The 16023-nt window shown below is 41.9% G+C and overlaps 1 protein-coding gene across 4 annotated transcripts in view; it reads right to left on the bottom strand.

The window, feature by feature from the left end:
• The window catches only part of LOC110521323 (chemokine-like protein TAFA-5), a 116163-nt gene that overhangs the window by 66809 nt on the left and 33331 nt on the right, over window positions 1-16023 (bottom strand). The gene's annotated exons all lie outside the window — the stretch shown is intronic.

The raw sequence follows: 16023 nt of genomic DNA, 5'->3' as shown, positions 1-16023 counted from the left end.
TGAGGACAGGAGAGTTAAGAGAGGCCCAGGTGCTTATCGAATCCTTCAACACTTCCGGATCTGTCATGAAACTCCATCAATGTCCCCAGCCACCCTTTGATTGTGTGCTTTTTTCTCATCGATTACCTTTCTCTCACTGATGTCCATCAATGGCCTCTTATTTCATGCGAACATAAAGTGAGATATATGAACCTGGACACTCTTAGACATCATCCATCTTCAAATCGTCAAGGAAATGGAACAGCCCAACCCTCTACATGTTGGTACCATTTTATTGCATTCTGTGTCTCTGACGTTCACAGATTGTTGGCATGAGGAAATCAAGGAAGTTTTCAGAGCAGTCAACTTTAAATAGATTTTACTGTCCTGAGCTTATTGCAGAATGTTTCAAAGGGAAACTACATGATTAAATGTATGGAAACTTGTGACATTTCACAGACCATATTGTTGGTAAACTGCTGAAAAAATCCACTACATTCTTTTCTCAATATAAATGTAATATGCAAACAATCTGCATACACTTCAATCACCATAAAATATATGTAAATGTTAGCGTATTGCACACAATAAATTAGTACGGGTGCCTTGCGTAAAACTGGATTTACTGAAATGGGGTGCATGGTGCATTTCTCAAAATTATCCCAGCCACCAACCAATGGGGAGGTGGAGAGTAAGGGCTTTGTAGATGCCTGAGGCAGGAACATTACACTAAAGATTAGAGTACGCCTTTCTTTTCTTTCGTTCTTTTGTTCCTCTAGGCACTCTGCAATTAATTTGTGGCGGTGTGAGATTCCTCTTGAGTAATGGAATTTAATTGGCATGTGGTGACCACCGGGAGGCCTGGGAGCCGGTGAAGAGAGAGCACACCTGCAGAACTAGAAAGAATCTGGGCAGTGTAACGTTTAAATGAGTCCCCCCCCCCCGCCCCCCGCCTCATCTGCTCCCTCTATACGTGTCACGCCCCTTTTGGTCCCCCTGTTTCTGAGGCTGTAATGCGGTCTGACGGAGTAAGCGTGTAGGGTTTTGTCTCCGGCTGAGAGTAGTGGGAGGCGGTGTGTGAATAATGGTATGTGACTATCTGTGGTAGGTTGGTTGGTGAAGTGCTGTGTAATCTTGCAGGGTTTTGTTTTATCTTGAGTTTTTAGGGAGTGGGTTTTGTGGTGGGTGCTGCAATACGTTATTTTGTGTTTATGTGTCGCACCTTGTATTCAAGCACAGGGTGAGTATAGATAAAGCTTCTGATTTACTCTGCTGACAAACACCTCTCAGGTCCCTCCACCACAAGAGTATGTGTCTGTGTTCATGTTTGTGTGGGTGGGAGGGTAGAAGCTCTGCATAGAAATGAATTCAAAAATGCAATTTACACATCACCACTGTTTGTTTACCTTTCTAGACTTTTTATAGCTCATGAATAAATTATACGGTGAACGCCTAGGCAACCATACAGTTGCATATTTGTGCCTGAAAACCTTTTGTGAGCCACAACAATTCATAGATGCTGTCATACATAAGCATTATGCCCACCCACCTCGCCTTCTTGGACAATTCTAAATGTTTTTCCAGTGCAAGTTGATGACAGCTCTCAGCTCTGCGGTTTATTATAATAATATGGCCATTGGCAACAGTAGTATACCCTATGCAATACTTGGCCTTCTAGGTTGCGCATTGTCAAATACATTAATGATATCCAGCCAGTGCCAGTGTAGACTACATTAATGACACTGACATTTTAATGTCTCCCACATAAGAGGAACAGCCATTAGTGCCCTTGGTATCCTAAGGAGATGAATACAGGGAGAATAAAATAAGATGAGATATGGCAGGTGGAGGGAACTTGAATATGTTAAGGCTGGCTCCTGGTGCCTGCACTGGGATGGTATTCCAGTTGCGAGTTGGTGAACTTGAAGATGATGGTTCGCTGTTTGGCAATGTAGACAAAGTGTTGCACTGTAAATCCACCTTTTGAAGTAACCTGTCATGCAGACACCTGGGAAGTACAGCTCAGGTCGCCAACACTACCCGATAAGTAGGTTGCTTTACACATGAAGCAGCTTGTGCAGGTGGGTGGGTTATTATTTTTGGATTCATCCCTTTAGTGATGCATCAAGGACACACGTCAAATGATTTATTTATCTGTTATTTTACCAGGTAAGTTGACTGAGAACACATTCTCATTTGCAGCAACGACCTGGGGAATAGTTACAGGGGATGAATGAACCAATTGTAAACTGGGGATTATTAGGTGACCATGATGGTTTGAGGGCCAGATTGGGAGTTAGCCAGGACACCAGGGTTAACACCCCTACTCTTACGATAAGTGCCATGGGATCTTTAATGACCTCAGAGAGTCAGGACACCCGTTTAACGTCCCATCCGAAAGACGGCACCCTACACAGGGCAGTGTTCCCAATCACTGCCCTGGGGCATTGGGATATTTTTTTTTAGACCAGAGGAAAGTGTGCCTCCTACTGGCCCTCCAACACCACTTCCAGCAGCATCTGGTCTCCCATTCAGAGACTGACCAGGACCAACCCTGTTTAGCTTCAGAAGCAAGCCAGCAGTGGTATGCAGGGTGGTATGCTGCTGGCATCAAAACATCTGACATAGGCTTATTGTGAAGAGCAAAGCATCAATGGATATGTAGTTGGAAGTAAATGCATGAGAACCACTAAAATAACCAATATCTAAGGACAGAGCATCTGTTGGCAATGATGTGTGTGTAACCTAACAAGACCTATTCATCCATTGTTGGACAGTTTGTTTGCCTATGTGAAAAGTTCTAAGTTCTCAGAGATAAACAGAGAGGTCGAGCCTCAAGGCAACTTGGTTTGCCCTGTCAAAGATAGACAGAAGACTCAAATCAAGGTCTCCAAGTGTCAATCAACCCCACAGGGGGTCACAAATCTAGACGTGGAGTATGATTACCTCACTATCAGATTGTGTGTGTGTGTGTGTGTGTGTGTGTGTGTGTGTGTTCAGTTCTCACTCACAGTAGTGGCTGAATTGGAAATTCGAAGAGACACCTCAAACCAAATGTAAGCAGCTATGCATTACAAGGGGAGATTATTGTTATTTATGCTGCAGTAATTGGTGCAGCAATTACTGCCTTAAACGCAAAATACACATACTGTAATTTAAACATGAAGTCATAATCCATATTGAAAATATTGTTCGGTATAGCAAGTCCAGTCCTGGCCATTAAGCTGCCTTATGGGAGATTTATTTTTGCCACCCTCCTCTACCCATGAAAATCTACAATAGACTCAGTAAACAAAATTAACTTGAAAAGATATCTAAAACAGTATTTTCTATACATTGAATTTTGGTTCATTTTAGGTTCTGAATAAAAGGTTAAAAGATGTCTTTATCGGACGTTGAAATCAGGTTAATTTTCAGTTCTGAATTAAAGTTGAAAATACGTATTTTCCGGACATTGACGGTAGGCCTACCATCCATCCATGTGGTAGGCCTACCATTCATCCATGTGGTAGACCTACCATTTGTAAAACACAAAAAAAGACATCTGGTCAGAGCCAAAAAAAAAAGACGTCCAAAAGACATCGGCCGTGCTTACTGGGGTGTAGCCTACAGTGCTGCTGCATTGGAATTTTATGAAAGCCCATCCATGTGGTAGTCCAACCGTTTGTAAAACAGGCAGTTGCATTGGCCTTATTAGTCCTGATTCCTGTGACTAATCAATTTGACTATTTAAGCTCTGAATATCATCTACCCAGCTTTATCAGGAGCTATCCTGAACCTATTTGCAATGAGAATCAACGTGTTTACACAGTGGGAAATGCACAAGTATTATTTTATTTTTTTCGCTAGCTTGACAAAAAATGTACGGATACAAACTGAAACCACTGGTCATGACAATTTAGCCCATGGGGTGAAACTCCTGGACAGCAGTTGTGAGTAGCCTGATTGTCCATTTTACTTTGACCCGTCCTGTTTTTAGGATATTGTGTTTGCTAACATGTCAGTGCATTTATTTGATTGGGAGCCATTTAGGTTAGGCTATTTGATCTGAGAAATATGCATGCTTTAAAAAGTGTCAGTCTCATTACATTGTTAAACATTTTATCTCCAGCCAGTATGCTACAGAAAAGGTCACATACTCTTTCTACCATAGGCGATATCCAGGGCGGACTCAAGCCTTTTGGGGGCCCTAAGTGGGAGTTGGTTGGTTAGGGTTAGTGTTTGCAGTTTTGAAGCAAATTTTCTGCAATTCTACACATTTTGCCATGATTTATGCCATGTTAATGATATCTGAGTTAGAGTGACTAGTGGTACATACACACTGAGAAATCGGACTGCCCATCGACATTTAGCACAGTAGGAGGCCGTTCCTTCCCTTGCTAGAACAAAAGACATCCCTGCTGTTAAAACTGACCTGGTACCAAAGAACCTGCCATTTCGACTTGTGGCCTAGAACTTGACTTTGAGCCAATCAGAGAGCACAAACTTAATGTGGGGGAGCAGACAGAACTGACAAGAAAAAGGAAAAGAGGAAACTTTTTGGTTGTCACTAGTTACCACAAAGTAACTAAGTCATAATTACAGCTAACCCCCAATGATTATTTTATGATATAGGACATTTTTACTTTGTGGCTGTGGTAAATAGTGACAACCACAATTTTCCTGGTATAATCCACCACCTTTCCATCAGAATTGTTCTAGCAACTGTATCAAAAACAATAAAGCTGCATAAAACATTTTTCTAGAGCAATCTTTTACATCTATCTAAGGAGATTTGTGGTTGAGGACTGATTTTTTGTTAGGTTCAGTTCAATAATGTGCACCTGTTCATTAGTTAGCTAGCTAGTTAATGTTAGATTGATAATTGGGCTAGGCAGTCACACACATTTTATATGAAATGAATGGGGTGATAAGTGCAGCACAATGCACACAAAACTAAATGCTTAACCAAGCTAGCTATCTAACAAGATGATGAAGTAATTCCATTCACTGTCCATTTTCCTATACTGCCAGGAACAGTTAATTTGCTTGCTAACGTTTGCTAAACGGTTAACATCGCCATTCAGTACAACATAGCTAGCTAGCTACTCTCAACATCTAACAGGCAGCTGCTTCATTCAAAAATAAATCCATTGTGATTTAATTATAATATTGTTAGTATGCTAGTTACACTATATACAGAGGCCTGTAATTTTCATCAAAGGTACACTTCAACTATGACAGACAAAATGAGAAAAAACCCCCCCAGAAAATCACATTGTAGGATTTTTAATTAATTTATTTGCAAATTATGGTGGAAAATAAGTATTTGGTAAATAACAAAAGTTTCTCAATACTTTGTTATATACCCGTTGTTGGTAATGACAGAGGTCAAACGTTTTCTGTAAGTCTTCACAAGGTTTTCACACAGTGTTGCTGGTATTTTGGCCCATTCCTCCATGCAAATCTCCTAAAGAGCAGTGATGTTTTGGGGCTGTTGCTGGGCAACACGGACGTTCAAATTCCTCCAAAGATTTTCTATGGGGTTGAGATCTGGAGACTGGCTAGACCACTCCAGGACCTTGAAATGCTTCTTACGAAGCCACTCCTTCGTTGCCTGGGCGGTGTGTTTGGGATCATTGTCATGCTGAAAGACCCAGCCACGTTTCATCTTCAATATCCTTTCTGATGGAAGGAGGTTTTCACTCAAAATCTCACGATACATGGCCCCATTCATTCTTTCCTTTACACGGATCAGTCGTCCTGATCCCTTTGCAGAAAAACAGCCCCAAAGCATGATGTTTCCACCCCCATGCTTCACAGTAGGTATGGTGTTCTTTGGATGCAACTCAGCATTCTTTGTCCTCCAAACACAACGAGTGGAGTTTTTACCAAAAAGTTATATTTTGGTTTCATCTGACCATATGACATTCTCCCAATCTTCTTCTGGATCATCCAAATGCTCTCTAGCAAACTTCAGACAGGCCTGGACATGTACTGGCTTAAGCAGGGGGACACGTCTGGCACTGCAGGATTTGAGTCCCTGGCGGCGTAGTGTGTTACTGATGGTAGGCTTTGTTACTTTGGTCCCAGCTCTCTGCAGGTCATTCACTAGGTCCCCGTGTGGTTCTGGGATTTTTGCTCACCGTTCTTGTGATAATTTTGACCCCACGGGGTGGAATCTTGCGTGGAGCCCCAGATCGAGGGAGACTATCAGTGGTCTTGTATGTCTTCCATTTCCTAATAATTGCTCCCACAATTGATTTCTTCAAACCAAGCTGCTTACCTATTGCAGATTCATTCTTCCCAGCCTGGTGCAGGTCTACAATTTTGTTTCTGGTGTCGTTTTACAGCTCTTTGGTCTTGGCTATAGTGGAGTTTGGAGTGTGACTGTTTGAGGTTGTGGACCTTTTATATTGATAACAAGTTCAAACAGGTGCCATTAATACAGGTAACGAGTGGAGGACAGAGGAGCCTCTTAAAGAAGAAGTTACAGGTCTGTGAGAGCCAGAAATCTTGCTTGTTTTTAGGTGACCAAATACTTATTTTCCACCATAATTTGCAAAAATAAATTAACAAAAAAATCATGCAATATGATTTTCTGGATCTTTTTTCTCATTACGTCTGTCATAGTTGAAGTGTACCTTTGATGAAAAGTACAGGCCTCTCTCATATTTTTAAGTGGGAGAACTTGCCCAATTGGTGGCTGACTAAATACTTTTTTGCCCCACTGTATACACAAAAGTATGTTGACACCAATTCAAATGAGTGGATTTGGCTATTTCAGCCACACCCGTTGCTGATCGGTGTATAAAATAGAGCAAACAGTCATGCAATCTCCATAGAAAAACATTGGCAGTAGAAAGGCACCAATCATAGGATGCCACCTTTTCAACAAGTCAGTTCATCACATTTCTGCCCTGGTCAATTGTAGGTTTTGTTATTGTGAAGTGGAAACATCTAGGAGCAAAAACAACGGCTCAGCCGTTGGAACCATTGAGTGCTGAAGCGCATAGTGCGTAAAAATCATCTGTCCTCGGTTGCAACACTTACTACCAAATTCCAAACCGTTTTTGGAAGCAACGTCAGCACAACTGTTCGTCGGGAGCTTCATGAAATGGGTTTCCATGGCTGAGCAACACACACAGGCCTAAGATCATTACGCACAATGCCAAGCATCGGGTGGAGTGGTGTAAATCTTTCCGCCATTGAACTCTGGAGCAGTGGAAACACGTTATCTGGAGTGATGAATCACGCTTCACCATCTGGCAGTCCGACGGACGAGTCTGGGTTTGGCGGATGCCAGGAGAATGCTACCTGCCCCAATGCATAGTGCCAACTGTAAAGTTTGTTGGAGGAGGAATAATGGTCTGGGGCTGTTTTTCGTGGTTCGGGCTAGGCCCCTTAGTTCCAATGAAGGGAAATCTTAATGCTACAGCATACAATGACATTCTAGACAATTCTGTGCTTCCAACTTTGTGGCAACAGTTTGGGGAAAGCCCTTTCCTGTTTCAGCATGACAGTGCCCCCATGCACAAAGCAAGGTCCTGCACACAGCCCTGACCTCAACCCCATTGAAAACCTTTGGGAGGAATTGGAACGCCGACTTCAAGGCAGGCCTAATCGCCCAACATCAGTGCCCGACCTCAGTAATGCACTTGTGTCTGAATGGAAGTCCCCACAGCATTGTTCCAACACATAGTAGAAAGTATTCCCAGAAGAGTGGAGGCTGTTATAGCAGCAAAGGAGGGACCAACTTCATATTAATGCCCATGATTTTGGAATGAGATGTTTGATGAGCACGTCCACATACTTTTGGTCATGTAGTGTATCTATACTGAACAAAAATATAAACGCAACATGCAACAGTTTCAAAGTTTTATTGAGATACAGGTCATATAAGGAAATTAGTCCATTGAAATAAATTCATTAGGCCCTAATCTATGGATTTCACATGACTGGGCAGGGTTGCAGCCATGGGTGGTTCTTGGAGGGTATAGGTCCACCCACTTGGCAGTCAGGTCCACTCACTCTGTGTGAACAACCAAAGGGTAACTGCCACTCTGGGCAGAGGTGCTAGGTACCTATCGGCAGTCAGATTTGTCGGTGTGTCTGACCCTTAAAACCAATGGGGTCCCCCTGGAGGTCAGGGACCCCTGGGCATGTGCCCTGCGTGCCAGCTCGGTATTCGGCCATGATTACTACAAGTTTAGACCGCGTCGGTCGCTTATGCCTGGAGCCGGCCCTGGCTCTATCTGCTACATGGTTTGTGTTAGAGGATTGTTTTGGACGGAATGTTGGTGGAGCGCCGCAGCAATGCATCTCTCCAACAGCACTATGGAGAGGTGTGCCGGGAATGGACAAGCTAAATATTTTGCTCCCCTGCCTTTGACAAAGCGGGCACTGCTTATCACAGGGCGGCATAAGCTCTCACCTAAAAAGCCCAAAATGCCACTGGTTGAGAGAAATTGTCATTGTTTTTGGGCAGAATTATGTGAGGTTTTATGGGTTGTTGGAGGTGCTTCCTGGTCAGTTTAGCTTTGAAAATACCACCAATGTGAATCTGTAGCCATAGGAATCTGCCTAATTTCCGGGCCGGCCATAGGTATATGTTACTCCATAGGATATACAGTCTTAGAAAGAAAGGTGCAGATTTGTTAACTAAAGGGGTACAAATGCGTGTCACTAGTGGTAAGATATGACCTTTCTACCTTTAGTTATAGGTACATAGTTTTACCCTTGCTGTTTGTACCTTAATAGCTATCCCCATCATCAGTATCTTGATATATGATGTACTCTTTAATATCCTATAGGGCAGCATTGACACAAACCATTCTATTGATATTGTTTGATAATGTTATAATAACAGTGTAGTAATTATTTAACGTTGCTACTTCAGAGATATGGGAAAATGCTGTGAACCCTAGTTCAGATGGTTCTAGGGTGACCACATGTTCCGGATTGTGCGGGACAGTTCTGCTTTTTGGCCCTTTGTCCTGCATTCCGCTAGCCTCGTACGAACGATATTGATCTTGCGAGCTTACATTCTGTTTGGCTACATGGATTCAATGAAACAGAAAGTAAGATCAGGATGGTTTGTACGAGGCTAACAGTTAAATCAAATCAAATTGTATTGGTCACCTACACATGGTTAGCAGATGTTATTGCGAGTGAAGCGAAATGCTTATGCTTCTAGATCCGACAGTGCAGAGGTATCTAACAGGTAATATCTAGCAATTCCACAACAAAACCTAATACACACAATCTAGTAAAGGAATGGGATAAGAATATATAAGTATAAAATATATGGCTGAGCAGTGACAGAGCAGCTAAGATGCAATAGATAGTAAAGAATAGATAGTGAAGGATAGATTGTGAAGGATGTAGTATACATTATATAAATATGAGATGAGTAACGCGCGATATGTAAACATTGTTAGTGGCATTATTAAAGTGACTAGTGTTCCATTTATTAAAGTGGCCAATGATATCAATGCTGTAGGTAGGCAGCTGCCTCTCTGTGCTAGTGGTGACTTTTTAACAATCTGATGGCCTTGAGATAGAAAAACAGCTTCTATCTCTCTGTCCCAGCTTTGATGCACCGGTACTGACCTCGCCTTCTGGATAGAAGCGGGGTGAATAGGCAGTGGCTCGAGTGGTTATTGTCCTTGATGATCTTTTTTGCTTTCCTGTGACACCAGGTGTTGTAGGTGTCCTAGAGGGCAGGTAGTTTGCCCCCAGTAATGTGTTGTACAGACTGCACCACCCTCTGAAGAGCCTTGCGGTTGTGGGCGGTGCTGTTGCCATACCAGGCGGTGATACAGTCCAACAGGATGCTCTCGATGGTGCATCTGTAAAAGTTAGTGAGGGTTTCCGGTGACAAGCCACATTTTTTCAGCCTCCTGAGGTTTAAGAGGCGCTGTTGAGCCTTCTTCACCACACTGTCTGTGTGTGTGGACCATTTCAGTTTGTCGGTGATATGAACATGAGGAACTTAACTTTCCACCTTCTCCACTGCTGTCCCTTCGATGTGGATAGGGGGGTGCGCACCTTGCTGTTTCCTGAAGTCCACGATCATCTCTTTTGTTTTGCTGACATTGAGTGAGAGGTTATATTCGTCTGCAAACTTGATGATTGATTTGGAGGTGTGCATGGCCACGCAGTCGTGGGTGAACATGGAGAACAGGAGGGGCTGAGAATTGTGCCTTGTGGGAACCCAGTGTTGAGGATCAGCAGAGGGGAGATGTTGTTTCCCACTTTCACCACCTGAGGGTGGCCCGTCAGGATAGCCAGGACCAAGTTGTACAGGGCAGGGACGAGACCCAGGGTATCAAGGTTAATGATGAGTTTGGAGGGTACTATGGTGTTGAATGCTAAGCTGTAGTCAATTAACAGCATTGTTACATAGGTATTCCTCTTGTCCAGATGGGATAGGGCAGTGTGATGGCAATTGCATCGTAAGTGGACCTATTGGGGCGGTAGGCAAATTGATGTGGGTCTTGGGTGACAGGTAGGGTGGAGGTGATATGATCCTTAACTAGTCTCTCAAAGCACTTCATGATGACAGAAGTGAGTGCTACGGGTCGATATACATTTAGTTCAGTTACCTTAGCTCTCTTGGGAACAGGAACAATGGTGGCCCTCTTGAAGTATGTGGGGACAGCAGACTGGAATAGGGATTTATTGAATATGTCCGTAAGCACACCAGCCAGCTGGTATGCGCATGCTCTGAGGATGCAGCTAGGGATGCCGTCTGGGCCGGCAGCCTTGCAAGTGTCGTGTCTTTGGCTATGCCGGATTAAGTGATATGACATGCTATTCTATAAAATCATTTCTCCGTAATTAATATTACCTGATTGAGCTAATCATGTAAATGGAATTAACTAGAGAGTCGTGCACCACAAAATAATATTTATAGAGCTGTTATCTTCCGAATAAACTCTACACATAAAAAAATAAAAAATACTGCACAGTTTCCTAAGGACTAGAAGCGAAGCTGCCATCTCTATCGGTGCCATCTTCTTACACCTGCATTGTCCTGCATTTTATCAGAAAATTTGTCCCCTATTTCAGTCAGATATTCCAACCTGTCTCTTCTGCAGTCACATTGCACTTTTGACAAGATGATATATCATAAGGATGTGATACTGGTGATGTTAAACACTTTTGCAATCATTGTGAGATCCAATATTCTGTGCAGCGCAAGACGAGACGTAGCCCAATGTCATATCGTCAAGCAATCACATTTGTCAAATCCATTCGTTCTAAATACCAGCTAAACTTGGAGAGGACAGTTAACTACTTACAAAAAGTGTGCTTCTGATGAAGAGCTACAAAAGTAAGTAAATAGCCGTATTAGGCTAAAAAGATAAGGGTATTTCTTCAAACTTGTGAATCTCTGCATGCTCATTAGTTGCTCATTAAACACATTTGCTGCTAGACTACTTCACACAATCCAGTTTTCAAAGTCTCCCTTCCTACCTGTTTTACATTCCCTGAAACCAACCAGAAATATTTCCGTGGCCAACTGTTCCCAGATTTTCATTAAACATTCACACATTTGGTCTGTTGTTTTTGCATGACCAAATTTTGCACAAAGCAAAAGACTAGTCTATAGGCACGCTTCAATTAGCTTGTTCGGTGCAGCGGGAGGGGGATCTGTATGTGTGTGTGTATGTGTTTGTCTTTTTTCCTTCATTTGGGTGTTTTAAATGTGGGCGCCCTAGTTGGTTCAGCGATATGAGAAAATGCTGTGTCTGCTAGTTTGGCTAGTTCAGACTTCCTAAATCAAGTTAGCTAGCTATTGCGAAATTTGATCATGGGCTCTGAGGATATGCTACACAATTATACGTTATCATAAAACTTCAATTAATAGCCTGGGTGTTTATTTGCTTAAATCACTGAACACAAGAGGCACTTATTAGAGACAGGATTCTATTTGAGCCAGGCGTCTATTTCCTTAATGCACACAGCATTTGCTCATTTGCATAGTTAATTGTTTAATAACAGCATTCACTTTCAGCATTGTAATATTAGTTTTTTTTATTTATACACTGTGTCACATTTCTTTTGTCTTAGTATGATTCCTGTCCTTTTTGAGTCATTACTGAATTATTTAATGTAGCAAATCAACATTAAATCTCGCTAACAATTCATGGTAATTCATGGCAACATCGCAAAAAATTAATTTAGACCTAGTGTTTATTTGAAATGAGCTTTTATTTGCTGAAAAGGGGTGTCGTTGCCCAGCCATTAAAAGGGACAGGCGGATATTTGAGACTCAGCATTTATTTGAAGTTTTACGGTTTGTAACTTAAGAAGATTTGAAAAGTCAAGTGCAAGAGCAAACCGCACCGTTAACTAAAGATCCCAGAGAGAACACCTGGGTGATAAATCGCCTCCGTCATCATACAACCAATGACAACCATGACAGTGTAGTCAATCACACTGCCGACGAAAGAATACCCTATCAGCATGTAACACAATAAAAAAATATATTTGCCTCTTGGAGTGGAGCATCTGGAGTGTCTTCACCGATTGGAAGTGTCTTGTACTTAAATTCAAATATGTTGTAACTAAGGCTTTTTATGGTAATGTCACTAAAAAATATCAGGGATATGCAGAGAAACTGTGCGTTTTAACGGTCCAATTACCAATTTGACCTCAGATACATTTGAACAGTGGATTTCAGCAAGGGCTTTGAATAGGTAAAAACATTTGAAAGCAATATCATTTTGAGATATTACAGATATAAAATAATGCTTAGGCTAAAATATAGTTTTGACCTGAGATGTAATGACATTATAGCATTCCATTGAAGATAGCCACATTTCCTGCTCCAACATCACACACTGTATTGGGAGGGGAGGGGGAAAAAGTTAATGTACCCATAAAAGATAGGACACTTTATGAATTTTATTGCCCGGAGGTCAAATGGGAATACATTTATTTTAAATTCAGCTCGGAAATTATATCTGTTTCCCGGTCATTGCTATGCAAAGCACACAAGGACATTCTCAAGGCAAGCCATAAACCAGCTGTCCCTGTGGCTACCGAGCTCAAGAAACAATCTCAATGAACTAAACGCTACAGAGGAAGGGGGGTTCGGAGAGGAGGGTTTAAATGAAAGGGAAGATAATAACAAACCCCTAAACATGATATGCATTTCCTGTCTACTTAAATCATACCTGGACCCAGCTTTTGACAGCAGGTGATTCTGTGAATGGGTATTATAAATGTTATCTGAGCGACTAGACGCATTTAGTCTTATTGGGCTTCGTGGGTGCTGGTGTGCCTGGGTATGATGTGTGTGTGTGTGTGTGTGTGTACAAGAGAGAGAGAAAGATTCATGTAGAAGGCTGCAAATCGTTTAGAATACTTAAGCAAAGAGGATTAGAAAGTGACACTAGGTCTTGGTGTTAGCCTGTGTCTTTTTGCCCCATGGTCGAGGCATTATGACATTGAATGGATCTCAGGGGGGTATTACCTAGGATTGAAGCTACAGGCGTGCTCCAAGCTTTGATTGCATCAATGTAAGGCCACTCCCTCAGAAGCCGATGTGGTTTGAAATTAAGTGGCTCGTTACTGTATCCTTTTTTAAAACTTTTTAAGACGTTTATACTAGCTTAGTAAATGCGAGACCTAGTTCTACCTAACTGTGCTAATTCCAGAGCTTACTTCCTCACACTGCTGCCCACTAAACTCCTTTCCCTTTATCTCTCTCTCTGGATTCTGTCTGCCTGACACACACACACACAGAGAGAGAGAGAGACAGAGGCACACACAGCTCATATTATCCAGACAATGTCCACAATATTCAGTGTGAACCCAATGGTCTCAGAGCTCCACTTGAACGTAAAAGCCTCCTCATCCCATACAGGTACCCTGCCACGGAACACAGCAAAAGCACAAACAAATCTGGGCTTGCAAATTGGACAGGAAAAAGATAAGCATTTCTCAATATAAATGAATGGATGAAAGGTCAGGTCTTGTGCCTGCGGTAATTTGTTTTGAGAGCTTTGGGAAAGCATGGAAACACAGTCATTACGCTTATGTAACTGTTTTGAAAGCATTCTTTAAATTAGTTCAACCCCGAGCAGATTCTCGAACAGGCCAAAATAGCAATTTCTTTACATTATTCAGGGGCTGCAAGACTCCACTTTGGCATGCCTTGCACATTTAACTTTAACTTGATTTAGTTTAGCAAGAAAAGCTCAGCGTAAAGGGCATGATGGCTGGTTGCACACAGCAATGATGCGTCACGGAAGTGGGAAAAACAATTTCAGTAACAGTGATATCCCACACAACAAATGCCTCGCAGATAGGAAGAAGCCATAAAGCTCGGCTTTGCCAATGACTCCTTTTGACGAACTGCCTTTTGGAGGGCAAAAGTGTTTGTTGCTTTTTTCTATTGCTTTACCATCACATTGATACATTTTTTGCAATATCGCCTCCACTGCCACGTGTACTGGGACACAATTTACAAGGGTTACAGTGTTGAGAAGTGTTGAAATTGTGGCGGCCTGCGGGTGCGAAACAATACTATGGGTCAACCCTGGAGGGAATCTGTGCTTCAAATTGAATTATCCTGAGATGGGCGCTAACTCCATGAAATATATTGTGACTGGAACCACAGTGACAAACGGAATTTTTCTTCTCACAACACAGCTCAAAAACAGCATGACTCAGATTTAAGCCAAGCACTGTGTTGGCCTCTCAGTTTGGCAGCAGAAATGATCTATGGTTGGATAAAACAATGGTTGTTTCTATGATTACTGAAAGTACACTTTCCTCTAATTTGTGTTTTATAGAATGTAACAGGAAATCTAATATGGATGTAAGCAATTAGCATGAAACAAACATAGGTTCAAGTAAGGTCTTTAAGAGCTCTGAACAAAATTACTGTTTAGCCACTTTGCAGCCGCTAAATTTAAACCCCAGGCTTGGAGTTCTATTTATTATTTACAAAAAAGTATCTGAAATAGGTGTGAAAAAATGTGCTTAGCCTGCATCTTCCTGGTATAAGACCGGGCCGGGGTACGTGGACTGCTCGAGGAAGCCGTTGATGTATAACCAAGGCCTTGCATTTAATTAAGCCAGCCTTCCCTTTCTCTTCAGCAAGGGTGCATAATCATTCCATACACTGCGATATCATCTGCCTAATGTGATCCTTTACCGTAGACTTAAACCCTGGGCGATAAATTCAACAGTGCTAGCCTTTAATAGATGCAGGCTGAATAATATGCCGATTACATTAGCAGGAGAAACTCTGTGGGCAGATGAACAGATAGAAATAACCATGTGGTCTAACATCATTGCCAGTGGAGGGAATCTGTTGCCCTTAAAATAAGTTTGAGTTCTTGAGCCACCAAGCCTTCCCATCAATCATCCCCAGATCCGGTCTTAACTGAGCATTACAAATTCCCATCAAGGTATAAATATTAAGGGAAAATATTAAGGGAAAAGGAGGATTAAAGACATTTCACCAATAATGACTGAACACAAAACAATTAACCATCGGCCACTGGGTACGAGGTAGAACAACCAATTACTGTGGATGTTTGCAATTTAGAAAAAGGTGATTGTGTTTAAATCGTCCTCCATTTATAGATTTGTTTGTTTGCTATGTTTTCCCCAGGTAAGCCCATAATACCACACTAAGCAGACCTTGCACCATTAAAGCGGTGGATGCAAAACCTTAAAATATTCTGTAACAGTACCAGCAGATTAGCTAATTAGCATCTCGACATCTGTCCTCTGTTGGGTGGTATTAGGTGAGTAAAAGTGATTTTCTGAATCACCGCCCACTAGAATGTTGGCGACAACAGATGTCAAAACATTTGCTTGGAGAGATAAGTCCTAATACATATTAATGAAAGTAAGATCAAAACAAATGATTTTATGTGGTATAAATGTGCTCTATGAATTATGTATGGTATTACTTGGAATCATATTGAAAACACACACCGGGTTATGCCTCAACTGATCTATTCAGAAAATAAAAGGGGGGAAGCATGTAAACAAGCATATCATTGTTATGTTTGAATATTAGTCATTCCATAGAAT

Source organism: Oncorhynchus mykiss, chromosome 4 (assembly GCF_057628025.1).
Source record: "Oncorhynchus mykiss isolate SJ-2025 chromosome 4, ASM5762802v1, whole genome shotgun sequence".
Taxonomy (NCBI): domain Eukaryota; kingdom Metazoa; phylum Chordata; class Actinopteri; order Salmoniformes; family Salmonidae; genus Oncorhynchus; species Oncorhynchus mykiss.
The sequence above is the reverse complement of the archived record's forward strand: the minus strand, read 5'-3'. Positions and strand labels throughout refer to the sequence as shown.